A 27,362-nucleotide genomic window follows, 5' to 3' on the forward strand; every position below is an offset into this window, starting at 1 on the left:
ACCATAGTTCCTGTGCCCAAGAACACTAAGGTAACCTGCCTAAATGACTACCGACCGGTAGCACTCACGTCTGTAGCCATGAAATGCTTTGAAAGGCTGGTCATGGCTCACATCAACAACATTATCCCAGAAACACTAGACCCACTCCAATTTGCATACCGCACCAACAGATCCACAGATTAAGCAATCTCTATTGCACTCCACACTGCCCTTTCCCACCTGCACAAAAGGAACACCTATATGAGTATGCATTGACTACAGCTCAGGGTTCAACACCATAGTGCCCTCAAAGCTCATCACTAAGCTAAGGACCCTGGGTCAAAACACCTCCCTCTGCAACTGGATCCTGGACTTCCTGACGGGCCGCCCCCAGGTGGTAAGAGTAGGTAACAACACATCCGCCACGATGATACTCAACACAGGGGCCCCTCAGCTGTGCGTGCTCAGTCCCCTCCTGTACTCTCTGTTCACTCATGACTGCATGGCCAGGCATGACTCCAACACCATCATTAAGTTTTCTGATGACACAACAGTGGTAGGCCTGATCACCGACAACGATGAGATAGCCTATAGGGAGGAGGTCTGAGACCTGACCGTGTGGTGCAAGGACAACAACCTCTCCCTCAACGTGAACAAGACAAAGGAGATGATTGTGGTCTACAGGAAAAGGAGGACCGAGCACGTCCCCATTCTCATCGACGGGGCTGTAGTGGAGCAGATTGAGAGCTTCAAGTTCCTTGGCGTCCACATCACCAACAATCAAACATGGTCCAAGTACACCAAGACAGTCGTGAAGAGGGCACGACAAAACCTATTCCCCCTCAGGAGACTGAAAAGATTTGGCATGTGTCCTCAGATCCTCAAAAGGTTTTACAGTTGCACCATCGAGAGCATACTTACAGGTTGCATCACTGCCTGGTATGGCAACTGTTCACCCTCCGACCGCAAGGCACTACAGAGGGTAGTGCGTACGGCCCAGGACATCACCGGGGCCAAGCTTCCTGCCATCCAGGACCTCTATATCAGGCGGTGTCAGAGGAAGGCCTAAAAAATTGTCAAAGACTCCAGCCACCCTTGCTTCCGCAAGGGAAGTGGTACCGGAGCACCAAGTCTAGGTCCAAGAGGCTTCTAAACAGCTTCTACTCCCATGCCAGAAGACTCCTGAACAGCTAATCAAATGGCTACTCAGACTATTTGCATTGCCCCCATCCCTTCTACGCTGCTGCTACTCTCTGTTATTATCTATGCATAGTCACTTCAATAACTCTACCTACATGTACATATTACCTCAATTACATCGACACAGGTGCCCCCGCATATTGACACACTGATGAAAAACATTTGATTTGATTTGTAAATTACTGTTTAACAAATAGTAAAGCATCTTACACTTTATTCACCCACAAAACAGGGGTCTGTTGAGAAGGCAAAATATGCTTTATGAGCATGTCAACAACATAAAGTTGTTGGAATGAATGCCTCTAAACATTCACATGTATTATAAAAACAACGACAACAGTAACAAAAGTAACAACAACAGCAACAACAATATTTATAATGTTAGCATCAGAAATCCCTGTGGCCGACATTAATTACTAGAGTCCACTAATGGCGCCTATACAAAGACAGCTTAACTAGAGTGACTCTGTAGCATTGCTTTAGCACCCAGGACCAGCTATTGTAAATCATCCCTAATCGTCCTGAAAAGCCCATTGGAGGCAACAACTCAATAAAGAGGTGAGTGTAACAGAGAAAGAGAAAGAAAGAGGAGAACTGAAGGAGAACTGGAATTCAACTACAGCTTTCTCAATGTGAGGATTACATGTTCTATTAAAAACCTGATTCTGTTCTATGATACAGTAGATTATTTCACTGAACATGAGTAGTAAGTATGATTAATCATTTACAGCTGTTTATTTTTTATTTTCGTACTACAGTATACAATATTTTTTCCCCGGTAGGCCTATGAGTGTCCAATGTTCAAATCGTTTTATTGCGAGCCAACAAAATCCTGACAATGAACACCCTGCTATGAATAATACAGCACATGCTGGGCTTGGCAGCCTCTACAGTTGACACATAATCAGAGATGACATGATCAGAAGTGTGTTGCAAACAGCTGGTGCAAACATTGACGGACAAATACAATGAAAATATGGCAAGCTTTAATGTATTCACCGCGAACAGTGAATCAGTGCTTCCTCACCTATTTTTCTCACCAGTAGGCGTAGATTGTGTCACCCATCTACTGTGGAGTAGAAGTTCAAGTTCAAGTTGAACGTTTCAGCAAACACTCTCTGAAATTTGGTCAGCTTCAGTTTATATTCACTAGACAATTTTCCACTAATAAAAAAAACATAAAAACACACAATATACATAAACAACATCAATACAATATGCAAGAGACAATCTGTCTCGACTGGGAATGCTCAAAGGTGAGGGGCAGTGACGGGTCAATACGTTTGCCTATGCGTGGGCTCTTGCAAACTGAATTAAACAATCAACAAACATAGCCATAAGCTCAGGTGTAAACAAGAACTGTATATTATTACAGTATGTTGAAGATAAGGAGTAGACATTCACTGAGAAATGGATACAGCATAGGCTCACTGTGCTGTTGTAGACAAATCTTTCAATATTCAATTTTTCAGATGTTGACTATCATCCTTGTTTTTATTTAACTAGGCAAGTGAGTTAAGAACAAATTCTTACTTTCAATGATGGCGTAGGAACAGTGGGTTAACTGCCTTGTTCAGGGGCAGAACTACAGATTTTTACCTTGTCAACTCGGGGATTCGATCTTGCAACCTTTCGGTTACTAGTCCAACGCTCTAACCACTAGGCGACCTGCCGCTGCTTTTTATTCTCAGATATATCCTGTATTCCTTTTTATCCATCATTAATACTTTAGGGACTTGGGTCTATTCTTGTCGCATATTCTCAGAAGTTCCCCGTTTCTTGCATCGTTAATTGATGCATTTAAAAAGTGAACGTGTCTGCATGCCATATACATGAAACGTTAACAGTTAATAAATTCAAGATGCAGATGACACATCGGTTTAATCTTCCCCTGATGTAGGTCATGTGTGAGCATGCGCCCAGTCAGCTGCAGTAAAGTTACAGCACAATGTTCTTTAACCATATATTTTTCTAACACTGGTCCACTTATGGGCAATTCAATGGTAACGGAATTGTGCTGAGACTCTTAAATACTTAAAATGTATGCCAAACAAAATGATCTCCGCCACCAAACAAAACCAAATTTGGTTGGTCTGGACAAGACCAAATCTGGACCAATCATAGATGTCTATGTGTCACAAGTTTGGACATCAAAGTATAGCTCAGTAGAGTACAATAGAGTTCAGTACAGTACAGTAGAGTACATTACAGTAAGTTGAGTATAGTTCAGTACATTATAATGTATTCAACTCTAGTGTGCTCTACTGTGTACTGTACTGAACTCTACTCCACTCTCTTCTACTCTACTGTACAGTACTGCTGCTATATTTATGCATAGCTTTACCCATTTATATGCTTATTGCATTTGTCATTGATTATTTCCATTAATAGCCGATTAATTATGTATGTTCATTGCTTTTATTGCCCGTTATTATTTGCACCTTTCTGTGTCTCCTTTTAGATAAACCATATTCCATGCAAAACAAACCAAGTCTCAATTCAAGACAAGTCACATGTCATCATTCCCTGTATCATCTCCATTACTCTTATACTGAACTGCATCCTTGCCTCTGCCTGCTCTTTAACTAGAGTCCCACAGTAGATGGGCATCACCATAACCATAATCCTCACCTAAACCTCAATCAGTTCCAATCTTGTAGCTGAATAATTGTGTGTGAACCAAAGTTTTGGTCAGTGTTTCCATGGGCACCCTTATTAGGGGAGTTATATATCTGTGTCAAACAAGAAAACCCAATCCTCTAAGCTTTAATACATTTGCTTGTTCTTTATATCTGCTTCTGCACTGTTTCCCCTAATTGGTCCTAGAACCTGTGTCTAACGTTTAGATGTTACAGTTACATTTTTTAAATTTTCTATGTTCAATTGCGAAGATGTCTGGTCCGTTGTATTGCTCAGAACTGTTGACCCAACTCAATAGGTGGCCTGTCACGATCCTGTGTGTCTTATGTTCTGGTTGAGGTGTTACCCTCATTAAACAGTAATTGGCGTAGTCTGGTAGTTGCGCCATTTTAGTTAACCCTAGTCAGCAGGTGTTACTACAATATACTATGTCCTTAAAAACACTACATTAAATACTATAGTATACTACAGTAATGCCCGCAGAAACAATTCAGTGAATACTATAGTATACTACTGTAAAGTCTGCAAAAACACTTCAGTGAATACCAAAGTATACTACAGTAATGTCCGCAAAAACATTATAGTGAATACTATAGTATACTACAGTAATGTCTGCAAAACGCTACAGTAAATACTACAGTGTACTACAGTCATGCCCGCGAAAACACTGCAGGGAATACTATAGTAAACTACAGTCATGTCCGCCAAAACACTACAGTGAATATTTTTTGTCATTTTTAGCAGACCCTCTTATCTAGAGCGACTTACAGGAGTAATTAGGGTTAAGTGCCATGCTCAAGGGTAGATCAACAGATTTTTCACCTAGTCAGGGATTCGAACCAACACCATTTCGGTTATTGGCCCAATTGTCTTTACTCTAGGTTACCTACTGTGAATAATACAGGGAAGTCAGCAAAAACACTACAGTGAATATTATGGTATATTACAGTCATGTCCGCAAAACACTACAGTGAATACTGTAGTAAAGTCTGCAAAAAAATACTTCAGTGAATACTACAGTATATAAATATAGTACTACTACAGTATTTAGACCATAGTATACTATAGCATTTTTTATGTGGGTTAGCTGTAAATGTGAAACGTTTGATGTTTGAACTAGAACCACAATGAAAATAAATGTAAAACTGTTTTGCTCATTCTTGACACATTTCTAAATCCATTGTATACACATGTAGGCTTTTTTTTAATAGTCAAGAACAATCAATCAAGGGATACTACAGTGTGGAGTGTAGTATTCTAAAGTATACTACAACATTCTATATTAGGCACTACATGATCGAGGGGGAAACTCAGAAGAAAGCCCATGCGTAAGCTCCTCATGGACAGCACTTTCAAATCAAAACAGCATCGACAGAGCTAGGTAGCAGACCAATCGATCGAAACATTTTTAAATAAGTTCTACGTGTTCGAGGGATACTACAGTATGTACTGTAGTACAGTATTCTACAGAAGTCTATAGTAAGCACTTCACGATTGACGGTTACCATAGTGTAGAGTATAGTATTCTACAAAATTCGATAGTAAGTACCTTATATTAAGCAAAGCAGATGGCACCATTTTCTTGTTTTTAAAATGTACGGATCATCAGGAGTACATTCCAACACTCAGACATTAAATACAAACAATGCATTTGTATTTAGTGAGTCTGCCAGATCAGAGGCATTAGGGATGACCATGTGTTCTCTTGATAAGTGCGTGAATTGGACCATTTTCCTGTCCTGCTAAGCATTCATCATGTAACAAGTACTTTTGGGTGTCAGGGAAAATGTATGGAGTAAATAATTAGTAAGGTAAAGTACAGATACCCCCCAAAACTACTTCAGTAGTACTTTAAAGTATTTTTTCTTAAGTACTTTACACCACTAGTAAGTACTATAGTATTCAACAGTAAACTGTAGAATTTTCTTATGTGGGCTGCTCCAGTTTAGGTTCCAAAGTGAGAGCCTCTCCCTCTCTTAGTGATGTCTTCCATCTAATTTCAATGGCCCATACAACGCCAAGGTACTTATCTGCATCATTTAATCACCCATTTCCATAGAAGACCTGGTTGATTAAATGTTTGATTATGATCTTGAAGCGGCATTATCTGATAGATAGTGGGCATTGAGAAGGGCTGATCCTGTAGCGTACAGGTGTTGGCAGCATTGTGGGTGTGCATCTGTGATTAAGATACGCCAAGTGAAAGCCCTTTCAAGGCCATTCGTGGCTTTCGGCGACAATAATTACTTTACTATTAGAGTGGCACAGCACCACTTCAAACAGAATCCCAAGACTGCACTGCCAGACCAGATAAGATAGAGATCAAAATCCTCCCAATTTGCCTTATCGAGTTGAGAGGAGAGCTTTGTATGGCTTTGTTCCAAATGACACCCCATTCTCTATATTGTTCCCTACTTTTGACCAGGGCCCATAGGGCTCTGATCAAAAGTAGTACTTTATGTAGGGAATAGAGTGCCATTTGGGATGCAAGCCTGTGTGTGTGTTGCAAGCCGCCCCTCTACTTGCTCATGTGGCCATAAGGGCATAGACATTATAGTGACCACTGAGCAGGGTATTTTCATGCTACCCATGAAGTGTTAAGAGTTTGAGAGCATTCCACAAGTTTAGCTGAATGTTACACGCACATGCAATTCTTTACCATGATCTCTTCCGCGTAACTCATTTAATGTCATCAGCTGTTGATATAATAGACACACACACCAGTGTTGGGCTCCACAAAAAACCCACACAGCCTATATAAATCACACAGAAATCCATCGCGTACTGTACATAAGTAGCTACACATCGGGAAATCTGTGGTGCACAGAGCAGCACAACACAGTTAACATATTCCTGTAGTGTTTGTTCCTGGACTGGTGCCTTGTTTCTTTAGCGAGCGAGGCCACCTAGTCAGGTGAGGCGAGGCGGTGATCTCTGTGTTGTTGTTTTGTTTCTGTGAGACCAAACTTGGACCCCTGCTACTTTCAGTGCAGCTGTAATTATTTGGCTGCCTGACTGAAATGCTGCCTGACATTTAGTATTCCTTTGCAAGCCTGTGGAATTGGAAAAAAAAACATGCATTATTTCATTATTTCTTACTCTGTGCTGGACTTATTGCTTTGGATGTGAGTGGGTCTTGGATCTTGGTAAAGAGCACTCTTCAGATGTATTGACGTAATATGATGAGCACGCACTATACTTGTCCAAAAATAACATGTCAATATGCTACTCATAGTATAATGGAATTAAGTTCAAGTCGAGCAGCATTTCAATAGTTGGAAAAAGCAACTATTCTTGCTTTTTACAAATGTTGGTATTGTTGCTGCTGGTGTGGTCAAATAAACGTGCAGTAAAGTTTTGACTTTATAGGAAACGCATCAATCTCCTTTAAGGTTTCCACCTCATTGTCCACTGATATTTCTTTGACTTTCACAGTGAACATACTGAAGGCCAGTCCCCTAGAGTTCTTTTGCAGGGTTCTTTTTCAGTACAATAGTGTATGGACTATGGAGAGCGAACCCCTGGGAGTCTGTTTAGAATTAATTCATCAGTGAAGGTCTGCTGCTCTCCTTTGGTGCGATGTGACAAGCTGAGACAAGCACAGAAAGACAAGACATATGGACATCATAACCTGGGTCAGTCAGTGACACCTACTTAAATCAATACAAAGAAAGAGAAAACCTTCTCTTTGGCATCATCAATTTTCTTCGTTTGTACATATTCTCTTTGTTTCTATCCCCTGCTATCCCTCTAAGCCTTCCCTCTCTTAGTTACTTTTCAATCCTCCAAATTGATTCTCCTTTATCTTCTTGAATAACACTTGTTGGTTTTTAGTTTAATGTATGCCTTTGTCTGGTCTGAGAATACTGCATTTAGGCCTATTGCACAGGATGCTCTTATTGTCTGTTTTTGTTTGGAGTCTAGTCCGTGTAAATGAAATCAAGTAAATGATGTGTGCCTCAGATTTTTCAGATGTAGACAATAATTTCTACCACTCTCAATAGATACCACCTAGTGTTTTTGGTAAGTATACTGTATGGTCTTTGCTCTACTTTCCAGAATGATTATTACTCACAAAAGGATATAGAATATGTTTTGTCTGTCTTTTCAAGCAGGACCAATAGAGTAACCTTGAAAAGGTTCAAGGATCAAGTAGCAGCATTCATTTTCTCTTCCTGGTAACATCATTGCAGATTATACAGGGTAATATGGATCGTTTCCCTGCCATTTTGTGTAACTTTGTAGTATCAAGTAGTGTCAAGTACACTACTTGGTTTTAAACTTTTTTAAACGTTTAGTGTAAAATCATGTCAAAACATTAAAATGATGTATATGATGGGAATTATAATGCTAATTAAAAATCTGTCAGGAAATGTAATTTACTAGGGCATGCTAATTAAACCAAAGCACGAAAAAGAAATTATAACCACAGCATGCTTCAGTACATAAACTAAGATATGTTTACCATTCAATATTAATACTGTATGCTATATTATGTATACTTAGTTGATTTATAGTAGTATAATATACCACAGAGACAACGGTCTGCTTTAACATCAATCCTATTTTAAACATTCCTTTAACAACTTGGGGAAGCAAAACAAAACATGTACCTACGTTAAGTATGATACTCATGTAATTCTGATGAATCTGGAATACAATAGATAACACAGTAATTGCCCAATTGCTAAGTTGAGAACACAGTGGGCCCATACTTGTGAACATTAGAAAAAGTTTAAGTTCAAGGTTACATTTAAGCATCAACTAATTAAAATCGTTGTCGTAGTGTCACATGATAGAATGATCCATTCCAGCTGGTCCCATCAGATAACCTGGCATATGCTAGCCCTTTGCTAACCTCACCAGGTGGCAGTGATTATTTTCTGTAACAAATTCCTCATCGCCCTATAAAAGATCTTAAACTTTTTCTCAACAAACCAATGGCATTTCTTAATAAGTCAACTTGGACACTTGAGGGATACATGTAAAACTCCAAATATTACAAGTTGACATGTCTGGGAACAGGTCATCAAATGACCCCACAGTAAATGGCACCTTTGGTCATTGTGATCCACAAAACACCACCCATGTACAGTATTTCCGGACACCTACTAACCCAAACCATACGAAGCGCTATATTCTCCTTCCGAAATAAGATAAGTTACTGTACTCTTCTCAAAGTGTGCATGCTACTTCTAAGTGTATTATGTCCTACGGCTGCGATCTATTGGGGGTTTGGAAGTATGGCAGCTTGAGTGTGTATGATATGCAACATCAAAACATACCCTTTACAGACTGCAAAAATCCAATGTAATCTTCTTGCAAGCTTTCTTCTAGCTAGTTGAAGTGATCACAGGGTGAGAGCTTTAGGCCTAAATAACTGTCCAGACTCCTATTGCTTTATTGTTGCCTTACAAACTCCAAAGGAACCAAGGAGGGTGCAGTTTGATGGATATACTGTAGGAAATGAGGGAAAGGGATGAATGAATGAGGGCAATGAAGGAAGGATCAATCAATCAATTAATCAATCCATCAAATAGATTTTATGAAGTCCTTTTTACATCTGCAATTGTCACAAAGTGCTTTACAGAATGAATGAATGAATGAATGAGTGAATTAATGAATAAAGCTGGCTGGTCATACAGTTGAAGTCGGAAGTTTACATACACTTAGGTTGGAGTCAAAACCACTCCACAAATTTCTCGTTAATTAACAAACTATAGTTTTGCCAAGTCGGATAGGACATCTACTTTGTGCATGACACAAGTCATTTTCCCAGCAATTGTTTACAGACAGATTATTTCACTTATAATTCACTGTATCACAATTCCAGTGGGTCAGAAGTTTACATACACTAAGTTGACTGTGCCTTTAAACAGCTTGGAAAATTCCAGAAAATGGTGTCATGGCTTTAGAAGCTTCTGATTGACATAATTTACATAATTTGAGTCAATTGGAGGTGTACCTGTGGATGTATTTCAAGGCCTACCTTCAAACTCAGTTCCTCTTTGCTTGACGTCATGGGAAAATCAAAAGAAATCAGCAAAGACCTCAGAAAAACAATTGTAGCCATCCACAAGTCTGGTTCATCCTTGGGAGCAATTTCCAAACGCCTGAAGGTACCACGTTCATCTGTACAAACAACAGTACGCAAGAATAAACACCATGGGACCATGCAGCCGTCATACCCCCCAGGAAGGAGACGCATTCTGTTTCTTAGAGATGAACATACTTTGGTGCGAAAAGTGCAAATCAATCCCAGATTAACAGCAAAGGACCTTGTGAAGATGCTGGAGGAAACAGGTACAAAAGTATCTATATCCACAGTAAAATTAGTCCTATATCGACATAACCTGAAAGGCTGCTCAGCAAGGAAGAAGCCACTGCTCCAAAACCGCCATAAAAAAGACAGACTGGGGCCTCCCGGGTGGCGCAGTGGTCTAGGGCACTGCATCGCAGCGCTAGCTGTGCCACCAGAGACTCTGGATTCGCGCCCAGGCTCTGTCGCAGCCGGCCGCGACCGGGAGGTCCGTGGGACGACGCACAATTGGCCTAGCGTCGTCCGGGTTAGGGAGGGTTTGGCCGGTAGGGATATCCTTGTCTCATCGCGCACCAGCGACTCCTGTGGCGGGCCGGGCGCAGTGCGCGCTAACTAAGGTGGGCTGGTGCACGGTGTTTCCTCTGACACATTGGTGCGGCTGGCTTCCGGGTTGGAGGCGCGCTGTGTTAAGAAACAGTGCGGCTTGGTTGGGTTGTGTTTCGGAGGACGCATGGCTTTCGACCTTCGTCTCTCCCGAGCCCGTACGGGAGTTGTAGCGATGAGACAAGATAGTAATTACTAACAATTGGATACCACAAAATTGGGGAGAAAAGGGAGTAAAATTTTAAATAAAAAAATAAAATAGAAAAGCCAGACTACGGTTTGCAACTGCACATGGGGACAAAGATTATACTTTTTTGAGAAATGTTGTCACGTTCCTGACCTATTTCTGTTAGTTTGTTGTATGTGTTAGTTGGTCAGGACGTGAGTTTGGGTGGGCATTCTATGTTGTCTGTTTCTATGTTGGTTTAAGGGTTGCCTGGTATGGCTCTCAATTAGAGGCAGGTGTTTGGCGTTCCTCTAATTGAGAGTCATATTTAGGTAGGTTGTTTCACAGTGTTCGTTGTGGGTGGTTGTCTCCTGTGTCTGTGTCGATGTTACACCATACGGGATTGTTTCGGTTTGTTTCGTGCGTTTATGTAGTCTGTTCCTGTGTCAGCGTGCTTCGTGTATATGTAAGTTCGTTTGTTCAGGTCTGTCTACATCGTTTTGTTATTTTGTTAGTTATATCCAGTATAGTTCGTTTTCGTCTTTGTCTATTTTGTTTATTTAATAAATCATTATGTATTCACAACCTGCTGCGCCTTGGTTCGATCACTACTCCTCCTCTTCGTATGAAGAGAGAGAGGAACGCCGTTACAAATGTCCTCTGGTCTGATGAAACAAAAATAGAACTGTTTGGCCATAATGACCATCGTTATGTTTGGAGGAAATAGGGGGAGGCTTGCAAGAAAACACCATCCCAAACGTGAAGCACGGGTGTGGCAGCATCATGTTGTGAGGGTGCTTTGCTGCAGGAGGGACTGGTGCACTTCACAAAATAGATGGCATCATGAGGTTGGAAAATTATGTGAATATATTGAAGCAACATCTCAAGACATCAGTCAGGAAGTTAAAGCTTGGTTGCAAATGGGTCTTCCAAATGGACAATGACCCCAAGCATACTTCCAATGTTGTGGCAAAATGGCTTAAGGACAACAAAGTCAAGGTATTGGAGTGGCCATCACAAAGCCCTGACCTCAATCCTATAGATTTGTGGGCAGAACTGAAAAAGCGTGTGCGAGCAAGGAGGCCAACATACCAGCTCTGCCAGGAGGAATGGGTAAAAATTCACCCAACTTATTGTGGGAAGCTTATGGAAGGCTGCCTGAAACGTTTGACCGACGTTTGGCCCACTGCTACCAAATACTAATTGAGTGTATGTAAACGTCTGACCCACTGGGAATGTGATGAAAGAAATAAAAGCTGAAATAAATCATTCTCTCTACTATTATTCTGACATTTCACATTCTTAAAATAAAGTGGTGATCCTAACTGACCTAAGACAGGGAATTTTTACTCTGAGTATATTTCAGGAATTGTGAAAAACGGAGTTTAAATGTATTTGGCTAAAGTGTATGTAAGCTTCAGACTTCAACTGTACATTGGAGATGTTTACCGTGGTCAGAACCCTGGTTCTCTGATAATGAGTAGTTGGCCAGGTGATTGGCCCTAATGGAGGACAAGCAGCATAATCAGAAAGACTGTTACTAGCCATAGCCTGCATTTGAATTGACTAATCAAAGACGTTGTGCAAGATCCAGTGTATTCACTTCTTCAACAAACAGACTGTATTGGAGAGAATGTTACATTTAATGTTGTACAGCAACTTTTTAAAACCTTTCTATATTCTCAGTCCTTCTTGGTAGAAGAAAGAACACCTAAACTCATTCCTTTATTTTGTTAAGAATTCATCACACCAATCCAGTTGCAGCCTGTAGGGTCAGAGGTCAACGCTCACATCCACCCCAGTAAAGCACAGGACTCAATATACTGCTGGGCAACAAGACATAAGACATTAACCTATTTCCTGTCTATCTACAGACGAAACACATAAGGGTCTAAATATGAGACAACATGTATAGTAATACATTTGCCATTGACCTTATTGCCTAGAGTATAATTCTGATTAATTCCTCCATCCTAGCTTATAGGGCAATATCTTCATATGAGACACCGCGCTCTACAACTTTCGATCTGTGATCCAATAATGTTGTCCCTGGTTTTATTGGTATTTGGATCATTCAAACATGCAGATCTTGCAATATTGATAAAAGGTTCATAAAATGGAAAAGCATTCCAGGTGAAGCTTTATGAGAGCATTCCAAGAGTGTGCTGTCTTCAAGACAAATGGTGGCTACTTTTTAGAATATAAGATATATTTCCATTTGTTAAACACTTTTCTGTTTAATACATGATTCCATGTGTTATTTCATAGTTTTGATGTCTTCACTATTATTCTACAATGTAGAAAATATTAAGAATAAAGAAAATCCCTGGAATGAGTAGGTGTGTACAAACTTTTGACTGGTGCTGTATACACAATCCATGTCTTAATTCTGAAGACTTAAAAATTATTCTTCAACCTGTCTCCTCCCCATCATCTACACTGATTGAAGTGGATTTTACAAGTGACATCAATAAGGGATCATAGCTTTCACTTGGATTCACCTGGTCAGTCTATGTCATGGAAAGAGCAGGTGTTCCTAATGTTTTGTATAATGAACATCGTTGAATTACACAGAGACTGAATTGCCAGTCTGGCTATAAGCTGCAACTCCCAACAGTTTTTAGCTGAAGAGTTGCACAATCAGTTGCAATGGGCTGTGATTATTCACTGGGGTTTATAATTAGGAGGGATTCATGAGTGCTTTACACTGGGTAATTGCATGCAGCATTTAGCGTCCCCATTCAGCTGTGGAGCAGAGCACCGTGCTGCCATCCATTGTCGAATCACAGGGCGCCGCTGCTCTAACCCTTGTTGGTTGAAATTGATTCTGAAGTACTCATCAAAACAGATTGTCTTTTGTAAACATCACTCCTCCCCAATTTGATTGATGTTAATGTTGTGCTGTTTAAGTGATAAAAAAATCGTTTGATCAGTTTTTACTTTAATTTTGATTATATTTTTGAGTAGAAGTTCCTGTTCAAAAAGTGTCCCAATTGTTTGGGTAAACATTCTAGAAGCATTGGTGGTTTGCTTTGTGTTAGCTCTAAGTCAGCAAATGTCTTGGTATATTCCTTTTCCCAAGAAAACCAGGCAGGTAAACTTGTCACAATTTTTGCAATTTCAAACTAAATAGTATTGCCATTTTGGAACTGTTTCTGTCCCTACCTGGCATCTCTGAATCAGGGATTTGGTAACACATGAGATATCAACTTGTTATACAGTATAATACATTGTCTTCTCCAAAATGAGAGCATAGAGTAGTCTGATGAAACCTGAAGAATGAAATTGAGGTTAAAATATCAATTTATACTGATAGTGACAGTTCTAGTGCAAACACCAGTTTCAGTCAAATTCATATTAGTTTAGGATCTATGGGCATTTAACAATGTCTGTCTAGTGCCTTGAACACCTTTAATAAAACTATTCCTCACAAGTATTACTGTGTTAACATTTTGAAACCATATTTTTGGCGCTGTACTCAACTAGCATATGGTGCCATGTGGTGTTTTTGAACAGTCTTCTCAAAATTCTGTGTTATTCACATTAATTTTCCCTATAAAGTCGTGGGCATCTATTTGGATTTGCATGATGTGTCACAGGGGCCACATGGGCGCTTTCTGAAAACTCTGCTCCTGCTCTGCAGCTCTAGGGATTGCTACAACAGCTGTTTCCCTGTATGTAAGTGCTTAGGTAATGTGTCTCTAAACTTGATAGGGCAGAACAGCCAGCTCCATTCTGTTCTTTTGCAGTCGTCTTGTGGGGAGACTTAAACGTATTTCACTAAATCTACCTTGATCAAAAGGAGGAATGGATAAACTTGGATGATACTCTGTAGTGCTGCATTGCATTCTGTTGGACTAAGTCATGTTCATTACTCATTAGAATGAACACTTTCTTTCCTTTCCTACAGACCATCATTTGGTTGCAGTTCACTACTGTAGATTCCCCTTTACTGCAAGGGATATTATATTCTCCATAGTTTTTTATACCATCAATATCAATATTCTATCCTACACACTATCTCCAGAACTTGACTGCATGTTATATTTTTTTGCACTCTTTTCTATCGCCGTACGTCTTTTGATCAAGCACACATTTATTGGGACTCTCCAGGACTTTCAAATGCTTTTCACAAAGAAAAAGGTGCAAAGTGTCACGTTCCTGACCTATTTTCTGTTGTTTTGTATGTGTTAGTCGGTCAGGGCGTGAGTGTGGGTGGGCATTTCTATGTTTTTGTTTCTATGTTTAGGTCTTGTAATCAGCCTTATATGGTTCTCAATCAGAGACAGGTGTTTGACGTTTTCCTCTGATTGAGAACCATATATAGGTTGGCTGTTCACACTGTTTGTTGGTGGGTGATTGTCTTCCGTGTCTGTGTCTGCGCACCACACGGGACTGTTTTGGTCTGTTCGGTTCGTTTATTGTAGGTACTGTTCAACTGTTCGTGAGTTCTGCGTGTTTTATGTAAGTATCCATGATCAGGTCTGTCTACGTTGTTTGTTTGTTATTTTGTATAAGTCAAGTATAGTTCGTGTCAGTCTTCGTTTTTTTCAATAAATTCATTATGTCAACATACCTCGCTGCGTGTTGGTCCGACCCATGCTCCTCCTCGTCTGAGGAGGAGAACGAATATGACTGTCGTTACAGAATCACCCACCAACCTAGGACTCATTAGCGGCGGGGGAGAGCTCAACAGAGCAACCAGGACTACTGGACATGGGAGGACGAGCTGGATGGAAAAGGACACTTGGGCTCACACTCAGGCAGAATATCGCCGCCCCAAAGCTGAGCTGCGATGGCAGCGAAGAGCAGAGAGGCGGCGATATGAGGAGGCAGCAAGGAGACGTGGCTGGAAGCCTGAAAAGCCCGTGAGTACTACCCAAAAATGTCTTGGGAGGGGGCTACAGAGGTAGTGGGCCAAGGGCAGCGTAGTGAGACCTGCGCCCACTGTCCCAGGCATAACCGTTGGAGAGCGGGAGTACGGGCGGACACCGATGTTACGCAGTCAGAGCGCACGCGTGTCTCCTGTACGTGCTGCATAGCCCGGTGCGGGTTATTCCACCTCCCCGCACTGGTAGGGCTAGATTGGGCATTGAGCCAGGTGCCATGAAGCCGGCTCAACGCGTCTGGTCTCCAGTGCGTCTCCTCGGGCCGGCATTCATGGCACCAGCCTTACGCATGGTGTCCCCGGTTCGCCTACATAGCCCGGTGCGGGTTATTCCACCTCCCCGCACTGGTCGGGCGACGGGGAGTATTCAACCAGGTAGGGTTGGGCAGGCTCAATGCTCAAGAGAGCCAGTATGCCTGCACGGTCCGGTATTTCCGGCGCCACCTCCCCGCCCCAGCCTAGTACCAACAGTGCCTACACCACGCACCAGGCTTCCAGTGCGTTTTCAGAGCCCTGTTCCTCCTCCACGCACTCTCCCTGTGGTGCGTGTCTCCAGCCCAGTGCATCCAGTTCCGGCACCACGCACTAAGCCACCTGTGCGTCTCCTGAGTCCTGTACACACTGTTACTTCTCCCCGTACTAGTCCTGATGTGCGTGCACTCAGCCCGGTGCCACCAGTGCCGGTACCACGCACCAGGCACAGAGTACGCTTTGAGAGTCCAGTGTGCCCTGTCCCTGCTCTCCGCACTAGCATGAAGGTGCGTGTCCTTAGCCCGGTGCCTCCAGTTCCGGCACCACGCACCAGGTCTACAGTGCGCCTTATCCGGCCAGAGCCATCCGTCTCCCCAGCGCCATCTGAGCCATCCGTCTCCCCAGCGCCATCTGAGCCATCCGTCTCCCCAGCGCCATCTGAGCCATCCGTCTCCCCAGCGCCATCTGAGCCATCCGTCTCCCCAGCGCCATCTGAGCCATCCGTCTCCCCAGCGCCATCTGAGCCATCCGTCTCCCCAGCGCCATCTGAGCCATCCGTCTGCCCAGTGCCGTCTGAGCCATCCGTCTGTCCCGAGCAATTAGAGCCGCCCGTCTGTCCCGAGCCGTCAGAGCCGATAGTCAGTCAGGAGCCGCTAGAGCCATTCGTCAGACAGGATCTGCCAGAGCCGCCAACCAGACAGGATCTGCCAGAGCCGCCAACCAGACAGGATCTGCCAGAGCCGCCAACCAGACAGGATCTGCCAGAGCCGCCAACCAGACAGGATCTGCCAGAGCCGCCAACCAGACAGGACCTGCCAGAGCCGCCAACCAGACAGGATCTGCCAGAGCCGCCAACCAGACAGGATCTGCCAGAGCCGCCAACCAGACAGGATCTGCCAGAGCCGCCAACCAGACAGGACCTGCCAGAGCCGTCCAGCCAGGACCAGCCAGAGCCGTCCAGCCAGGAGCTGCCAGAGCCGTCCAGCCAGGAGCTGCCAGAGCCGGCCAGCCAGGACCAGCCAGAGCCGGCCAGCCAGGATCCGCCAGAGTCAGCCAGCCATGAGCATCCAGAGCCGTCAGCGAGCCATGACCAGCCAGAGCCAGCCAGCCAGGATCCGCCAGAGCCAGCCAGCCAGGATCCGCCAGTCATTCTGGTGTTGCCCCTTAATTTAGGTGGGGTTATTTGGAGGGTGGTCATTTTGAGGAGGCTACGGAAGCTGGGATTGACTATGGTGGGGTGGGGACCTCGTCCAGAGCCTGAGCCACCACCGTGGTCAGATGCCCACCCAGACCCTCCCCTAGACTTTTGGTAGTGCGTCCGGAGTACGCACCTTGAGGGGGGGGGTTATGTCACGTTCCTGACCTATTTTCTGTTGTTTTGTATGTGTTAGTCGGTCAGGGCGTGAGTGTGGGTGGGCATTTCTATGTTTTGTGTTTCTATGTTTAGGTCTTGTAATCAGCCTTATATTGTTCTCAATCAGAGACAGGTGTTTGACGTTTTCCTCTGATTGAGAACCATATATAGGTTGGCTGTTCACACTGTTTGTTGGTGGGTGATTGTCGCTGTGTCTGTGTTTATTGCACCACACGGTACTGTCTCGTCTCGTTCGTTCATTCCTTTTCGTTCGTTCTTTCCTGTTCGTGCGTTCATTGTTTGTTATGTTCACAAGTTCAGGTCTGTTTAACGTCGTTTGTTGTTTTGTAGTTTATGCAAGTATTAGTTTTTTTCGTGTTCGTCTTCGTCAGTAAATAAATCAATATGTATTCACAACCCGCTGCATTTTGGTCGAATCCTTGCTCCTCCTCTTCGGATGAAGAGGAGGAGAAGAGCCGTTACACAAAGGTGATTCAATAATAAATGAATAAGCATGTGCCATAGCCATAGAACGATGGTGGTCTTTTATCCCAGTGCTTTGGCTTCTTCACATTAAATTCACTTTGTGCACATCCAAAAACGACACCCTATTCCCAATATATTGCACTACTTTTGTCCAGGGCCCATAAGTAGTCCACTATAGGTCGCTATCAATAAAATGTCACAGCTCCACTAAAACTATTGACAACTGCGTGCTGTTTTCAAAGGATTGTTTAATAAATGTTAACTACTCGGTTGTTATATAATCACCTCTTGAAGAGCATTGTCGGAACTATACATTTCCAATTATACCATGCAAAACAATTGTGCATATTTAGCTCTGTCAGAGTTTTTTTTTTTAATTGTATTTTTCTTATAACATTTCAAATTACAATACAATACAAACATAGGACATCACTACACGTATATTTTCTCTGAAGAAACATAAAATAACATTAAAAGTAAAAAAAAAATTATCTGAAGAATTTACTTTCAAAAGTTAACTTCTTTGGGGTAGGGGGCAGTATTTTCACGTCCGGATGAAAAGCATGCCCAGAGTAAACGGCCTGCTACAAAGCCATAAAAGCTAGAATATGCATATTATTAGTAGATTTGGATAGAAAACACTCTGAAGTTTCTAAAACTGTTTGAATGATGTCTGTGAGTATAACAGAACTCATATGGAAGGCAAAAAGCTGAGAAAATCCAACCAGAAAGTGGGAAATCTGAGGTTGGTTGATTTTCAACTCAGCTCCTATTGAAGATACAGTGGGATATTGGTAATGTTGCACTTCCTAAGGCTTCCACTAGATGTCAACAGTCTTTAGAACCTTGTCTGATGCTTCTACTGTGAAGTGAGGCCGAATGAGAGTGGATTGAGTATGGTCTACCATGACCTGAACATGCGCTGACCATGCGCGTTCATGTGAGAGCGAGCTCTGATCCATCGCACTTCTGAAGACAAAGGAATTCTCCGGTTGGAACATTATTGAAGAATTATGTTAAAAACATCCTAAAGATTGATTCAATACTCCGTTTCTCATGTTTTTACGGACTGTAATATAACTTTTTTAACTTTTCATTCGTACTTTCCGCTGGACTTGCCCGCGCGTCGTGAGTTTGGAAGTGTACTGAACGCTAGAACAACAAGGAGGAATTTCGACATAAATGATGGACATTATTGAACAAAACAAACATTTATTGTGGAACTGGGATTCCTGGGAGTGCATTCTGATGAAGATCATCAAAGGTAAGTGAATGTTTATAATGTTATTTCTGACTTCTGTTGTCTGCACAATATGGCGGATATATTTGTGTCTTGATTTGGCTCTGAGTGCTGTATTCAGATTATTACATGGTTTGCTTTTTCCGTAAAGATTTTTTGAAATCTGACACAGCGGTTGCATTAAGGAGAAGTGCATCTAAAATTCCATGCATAACAGTTGTATCTTTTAGCAATGTTTATTATGAGTATTCCTGTAAATTGATGTGGCTCTCTGCAAAATCAAAGGATGTTTTGGAACTTGTGAACGTAAAGCGCCAATGTAAACTCAGATTTTTGGATATAAATATGAAATTTACCGAACAAAACATACATGTATTGTGTAACATGAAGTCCTATCAGTGTCATCTGATGAAGATCATCAAAGGTTAGTGATACATTTTATCTATATTTCTGCTTTTTGTGAATCCTCTCTTTGGCTGGAAAAATGGCTGTGTTATTCTGTGAATAGGCACTCACCTAACACAATCGTTTGGTTTGCTTTCGTCGTAAAGCCTTTTTGAAATCGGACACTGTGGCTGGATTTACAACAAGTGTATCTTTAAAATGGTGTAAAATACATGTATGTTTGAGGAAGTTTAATTATGGGATTTCTGTTGTTTTGAATTTGGCGCCCTGCAGTTTCACTGGCTGTTGAAGAGATGGGACGCTACCGTCTCACGTACCCTAGAGAGGTTTAAGGTACCTAAAATCAAATTACCACGTTTCAGGAGAAAACCCAGATGCAGACTGTGTCGAAGTAACAAAGTTTAATACTAGAACAGGGGCAGGCAAAACGGCAGGTCAAAGTCAATAATCCAGATCAGAGTCCAAAAGGTCCAGAACGGCAGGCAGTCTCTGGGTCAGGGCAGGCAGAGGTCAATAATCCAGGGTGGTGTGACAAGGTATAGAACGCCAGTTAGGCTCAGGGTCAAGGCAGGCAGAAATGGTCAAAACTGGGAAAACTAGAAAACAGGAACTACAAAAAGACAGGAGCAAGGTGAAAAACGCTGGTAGGCTTGACGAACAAAACGAACTGGCAACAGACAAACAGAGAACACAGGTATAAATACACTATGGGGAAGATAGGTGACACATGGAGGGGGTTGGAGATAAGCACAAAGACAGGTGAAATAGATCAGGGTGTGACAAAAATAAAGGCCAGGGGTTACAGTTGTACAAACTTATGATAGAGTTGTAAAAATACTGTTTTTTTTGTAATTGACTAATTCTAGAGATTTTATTAAATATTGGATTTCAAGTAAAAAATATATTCTATTTGGGAACAGATTTCAAATATGTCTTTTTTATACAGCAAGTAACTGCATGCTGTCACGCCCTGACTTTAGTTATATTTGTTTTCTTTATTTTTTGGTTAGGTCAGGGTGTGACAAGGGTGGTTTGTTTAGGTTTTGTATTTGTCTAGGGGTTTTTGCCTTGTCTAGGGGTTTTTGTCTATCTTTGGGGATTTGGAATGGTCTAGGGCACAGGTGTCAAACTCATTCCACGGGGGGCCGAGTGTCTGCGGGTTTTCGCTCCTCCCTTGTACTTGATTGATGAATTAACATCACTAATTAGTTAGGTACTCCTCACACCTGGTTGTCTAGGGCTTTATTGAAAGGAAAAACCAAAAACCTGCAGACACTAGGCCCTCCGTGGAATGAGTTTGACACCTCTGGTCTAGGGGATTGTAGGTTTATGGTGGCCTGAATTGGTTCCCAATCAGAGACAGATGTTTCTCGTTGTCTCTGATTGGGGAGCCTATTTAGGTTGCCATTTTCCATGTTGGTTTTGTGGGTAGTTGTTTTCTGTTTTGTGTGAGTACCTGACAGAACTGTTGCGTTTTGTTCCACTTTTGTTTCAGTGTTCAGGTTATAATAAACATCATGAATACGTACCACGCTGCGCTTTGGTCTACTCCTTCTTCCTCAGACGAACATCGTTTCACATGCATTTCACGATCAGTAAACATCAATTGATCATGTAATTTCAGATACATGATGGTAGCCTTATGTTATCGCTCAATATTTGTCACCATTAATTGGATATTTGAGTAATATAACATATAAGGAAACTACACCTGACAAGTATGAGTGGTTTAGGTTAATTTCTCTGTCAAGCAGCAGAAGGGTGCATTTGCCGATATACTGTTAGATGATAATGTTTACTTTGCAAGCTATCGGTAGAAACTTTGTACAGTTGGCTAAACATAGTGGTAAGTAGACCGGCTAATGTACTTTTTTTCTCCAACCAATGTAAACCAACCTAGCGAAGTTAGCTAACATTATCTCCTTTTTAACATTGTTTTTAAGTGTTTAATCACGATTGCTGCTGACAGACAGGATAGCTTGATTGATAGACCACATTAAAATGGGCTGGCTAGGTAATAATAGATCAGATCAATAATGGCTAATTAACAAGCTAACTTTCAGGGGATAACCTAGATGGCTAAATCCAAATATTGTTTGATTTGCTTGATGACAGAAGTCCGACTGACAACTTTAACAGGACGAGGACTTGCCGATGTCAAGCTCTTTCCAAAAGCCTCATCTCTGATGATGCAAGCTAAATGACATGTAATTTGCTTAGTTAGCAAAGTAGTTATATGGCAAATGGATAGGCTATCCTCGTGTATCTGAAATTACATGATCAATTGATGTTTGCTGATCTTTAAAAGCATGCAGTTACTGGCCATAATAACTCTGATGATGCTAAATATGGAATAATTGGAAATGTGTAGTTCTGACTATGCTCTTCAAGAGGTGATGATATTAAAACCAAGTAGTTCTAATGCATTTAACAATCCCTTGAAAACAGCACGTACTTGTCAGTGGTTGTAGTAGAGCTGGAGGTTTCCTTTCCCCCAGAAGCAAAAATCGAACGCCCTGCACTGTATTGTGACGTTTTATTGATAATTAACTATATTGGTAATAGGGTGCCATTTGGGATGCAGACGAGTTACATGTTGATGAGTTATCTAATTTATTCCCATACCTGGAGTCTGTATAATAGATAAACAGTACCAGTCAAAAGTTTGGACACACCTACTAATTCAAGGGTTTTTATTTATTTTTACTATTTTCTACATTGTAGAAGAAGAGCGAAGAAGAGACTATGAAATAATACATTTGATTTGTTTAACAAATCAAAATATATTTGAGATTTGAGATTCTTCAAAGTAGCCACCCTTTGCCTTGATGACAGCTTTGCACACTCTTGGCATACCACCGCTCAGTCAGACTGCTCTATCAAATCATAGACTTAATTATAATATAATAACACACAGAAATACGAGCCTTAGGTCAATAATATGGTCAAATTCGGGAAACTATCATTTCGAAAACAAAACGTTTATTCTTTCAGTGAAATACGGAACCGTTACGTATTTTATCTAACGGGTGGCATCCATAAGTCTAAATATTGCTGTTACATTGCACAACCTTCAATCTTATGTCATAATTACGTACAATTCTGGCAAATTAGTTCGCAACGAGCCAGGTGGCCCAAACTGTTGCATATACCCTGACTCTGCGTGCAATGAACGCAAGAGAAGTGACACAATTTCACCTGTTTAATATTGCCTGCTAACCTGAATTTCTTTTAACTAAATATGCAGGTTTAAAAAAATATACTTCTGTCTATTGATTTTAAGAAAGGCATTGATGTTTATGGTTAGGTATATTCGTGCAACGATTGTGCTTTTTTCGCAAATGCGCTTTTGTTAAATCATCCCCCGTTTGGCGATGTTGGCTGTCTTTGTTAGGAAGAAATAGTCTTCACACAGTTCGCAACGAGCCAGGCGGCCCAAACTGCTGCATATACCCTGACTCTGTTGCACAGAACGCAAGAGAAGTGACACAATTTCCCTAGTTAAAAGAAATTCATGTTAGCAGGCAATATTAACTAAATATGCAGGTTTAAAAATATATACTTGTGTATTGATTTTAAGAAAGGCGTTGATGTTTATGGTTAGGTACACATTGGTGCAACGACAGTGCTTTTTTCGCGAATGCGCTTGTTAAATCACCCGTTTGGCGAAGTAGGCTATGATTCAATGATAAATTAACAGACACCACATCGATTATATGCAACACAGGACAAGCTAGATAAACTAGTAATATCATCAACCATGTGTAGTTAACTAGTTATTATCTTAAGATTGATAGTTTTTGATAGTCAGCCTGCCACGCAGTCTCCTCGTGGAGTGCAATGTAATCGGACATGATCGGTGTCCAAAAATGCCGATTACCGATTGTTATGAAAACTTGAAATCGGCCCTAATTAATCGGCCATTTCCGATTAATCGGTCGACCTCTAACCTTAACCCTAACTTTTACCCTACCATCTCACTGCTAATCATTCATTTACACTACAAAATTGTTGTTGATCACTACAACACAGTATAACATTAAATAATCATATTAATTACCCATGACACAAGCATGTACCATATACTTTAAAATGTATTCTGAATCAAGCTCAAGTTGTTCTATCTTTACCCTTATGTACATTTGGGATTTGGGATGTCTACCAGAGATAAATAATGTACAATCAACAAAGAAAAAGGACTGAGGTACAACAGGTCCAAATAGGGGCTTTGGTCATTTTCTAGTCTATGCATACTGAACACTACAAATACCAAGCTCAATCATGGAGGCTTATCTGATGCTGAAGGAATGGCAGGACAAATGGAAATCACACATATGCAAATAATAGCTTTGGTGGTCTCTTTTTCGCTAGTCTTTCTCTCTATCCTATACACAAAGAGGCAGGCTCACACACACAGACACAGACACACACACACACACACACACACACACACACACACACACACACACACACACACACACACACACACACACACACACACACACACACACACACACACACACACACACAGTGAAGTGATGCCCCACGGTGGTATGGATTTTTTTCTGAGAAATGTGGGATCATGAATATTTGATTGGGCATTTCCCGCTTCAACTATGAAGTACAGCAATTCCTGCCCAATTACTGTATATGAAAAGCAGTGAGTCAATGAGGAGCTGTGTGTGTGTGTGTGTGTGTGTGTGTGTGTGTGTGTGTGTGTGTGTGTGTGTGTGTGTGTGTGTGTGTGTGTGTGTGTGTGTGTGTGTGTGTGTGTGTGTGTGTGTGTGTGTGTGTCTTGTTTGATGGGTAATATAAGATCTTCATGGCTATATGAGGTCTCAATGACTGTATGTATTATGATACAATTACAGCTGCTCATGACCTCAAAATTAGGTCTTATCCTGGAACTGCACTGCAATACATTTTATAATAATCCTTTAGGCTCAACTAAAATATGTGGTGCATTTAAAAAAATGCAAAATAGAGATTTTTAACAACCTGACAGGAAAAATATATTACAGAATGCACAGTTAACATTTAAGGAAAGAGGTGTTATGTGGGAAATGTATCATGAATCAATGTATAGGCATATTAGGTTTTTATTCTTTATTACTGAAACAAATAGAAGATTTGGAAAGTTTTAATTTGGGTAGACTGTATTGAAACTTTAGATCATCATACTAAACTGGTGCAGTGTACTCTTCATTTCCTTACTTTTACTGGTAATTGTATGGAATAGTGATTTCAAGAGGTTTATGTGCAAGTTCAATAAATCAATGGGCATTTTATGAGCAGCAGAGTTGAGTGGGGTAGATTAATTTTATAAGAAGATCCTGCAGCGCTTCATAAAATGGTAGATGAAACCTATTGCTCTCTTCCTCTAGAACCGGATAAAATAATCTGGCTTGCTGTAAAGAGTGGTCTGCTTTCTGTTAAAACAGACATACTGTAGGCCTAGGTGAAGGTCACTTGCAAAGAGACCATGAATATTATATTTCCCCATATCATAAATGTTCAAGTGACTGAATAGAAAAGTAGCAGGAATGAAGCCAAAATGAAAGGACATTTTGAATAGATATTTTCCACTGAGCATGTTTTTAAGTCCATTACTAGGCTTTATGTGTCCGGGAAACTGGCCCAAAATCTGGCAAATTTCACACTGATCCCACAACTACATTTTAGTCACTGTGCATAACCCTTATTGTCATTATCTGCATTTTTAGGTGTATGCCGTAAGAGATTGTCATACCCTTTCTGTCACATTACCATTCTTCACAAGTATCTCTGAGCAATTATCAATCAAACTGCTGCTCTCTCTGAACTTATCTGACATGCCAATCTCTGTCAAGTACCTGCTATTCTGTGATCATCAGCCAAGAGCTCCGAGGTGTCTGCCATAAAGAGATTAGAGGCATCATGCAGTATTAGTGTTGTGTTGTGCTGTGCTGTGTGCGGGTTGTGTTCGAACGTTTCACACAACCTCGTTCCCAAGGTGGATCTCCATATAGCAGTCGATACATGATGGTCTTCTTGATTATGTGTAACATCAGTATTTAAACATCTACTCTTTAAAAATCCTCCACATCTGACGAAAGGCCGTAAGGCCGATACGTAAGGCTTATTAAAAGAGCAGATTCTACTACTTGAAATTAGAAGTACAATCACATATAGTACATCAAGAGAAAAATACGACAGAAATGAATAATAGGAAATAACAGAAATACATTTGAATACATTCTTTCAAACAATGCCAAATGTGAGCTGAAACTTTCTCCTCTTTGAGCCCTATAGTGGGTTTCTGCATGCACTCTTCTCTTTGAAAGTCAGCAAAAGTACAGAGCTGCAGGGAATACAGACAACCAAGATTAATAAATAAGGAAACTCATCACTCAGTTTCTAATTTGCCCCCGAGATGCATAAAAAGCTGCCTATATTTTCTAAAAATAAAGTAAGATGTGCAGAAAGAGGTAATACCTTGATTATGCCACCCAAGTATAGCTTAGAGGTCATTATATTCCACTTTCTGAGTCTAAACGAAGTACTTAGGCAAACCAATTATAAGTGCAATGTTGAAACAAGGTGAATCAGATTCTCAAGCCCACTCAGTTAAGTCGCTGAAAGCTGTTGTTTTGCATGGCTTGTCAGATAGAAATAGAATGCATTAGAGATGCCTTGGCGTAATGCCATCACATTTGCAGTGTAATTATTTATTACTTCAGTACATCTACTTCTTTTCTACTACTGATGCTGCTACTTACAATTACAGTCATGGACATGTTTTATCTAATGGACATGAGTTACAATATTTGTTGGATCACTGTTGGTATCTTTTCTTAGTAAAGAGCTTGTCTTCCCCTAGCCTTGTACTGTTTTGGCAGGAAGCTGGCCCAGTGCAGCTGTTATGGCTGTCAACGGGAAAGGGAAATAAAGTCAAGATGACTGTGTCTGAAAAGAGGGTGATGACTAATTGTGTACCAAGTTAGGAGGAAGACAGAAACTGGGAAATGTGTTTACAGTTTCTCAAAATCAGCAGGCGGCTAAAGCTCAAATCAACAATCAAGAGCTATTCAAATAAGTAGAATATATTGGAAAATTAACACTGTCCCCTTCCGACCTAATGCTCAAATATGATTATTCAAGCAATTTAAAATATCTAAAGTGAATGAAGCCAACTTTTAGTAATTCCATTTTTCTAAATCAGAGAGCATTGATAGTGTACCCCTTTCCTGCTGTCAAATGACCAAATCGCCCCCTTGTGGCCTCATGGGTGGAACGTTATTCATATTTTTCATAATTTCATAATTAATAAACATGGTTTATTATTATTTTAATCGAGTGTTTCTATGGCAAGCAGTTGTGTTATATTTCAGTCTTCTGTGATGTACTGTATATAAAGTGTAATATTTCGATGCAAACACAAAACTGAATACATTTCAACTCTATATCTGACATGGTGCAAATGTTATTTTTTAAAGACCATCACCATGAGAATGAGGTGTATACTTTTTTTCAAAGTAGATTTGTTTAAGACTACCAAGAAACACTCCCCGATTTAGCCCACTGCAGTAAAATATATAAAACACAAATACACGAAGCTGGGCATTATGCAATTGTCAATCGTTTAAACCTCCTCCCCTATGGCTTGCCAGATAAGTCACTGAGAGATGGTGTGAGTCCCAAATAGCACCTTATTCCACAAAGTGCACTACCTTAGACCACAGAGCGCTATGGGCCCTGTTCAAAGTATTGCACTACATAAGGAATAAGGTTCCATTTGGGACGTTGCCTCTGTGTAAGAGGTAGACATGAATGAAACTTTAGTGAATTGTCTGGGCCCCTACGGACCAGCTCTGCAATGACACTGTTAAATTAAAACATGCCTTGTCTTTT

The sequence above is a fragment of the Salvelinus alpinus genome, chromosome 5 (genome assembly GCF_045679555.1).
Source record: "Salvelinus alpinus chromosome 5, SLU_Salpinus.1, whole genome shotgun sequence".
Lineage (NCBI taxonomy): Eukaryota > Metazoa > Chordata > Actinopteri > Salmoniformes > Salmonidae > Salvelinus > Salvelinus alpinus.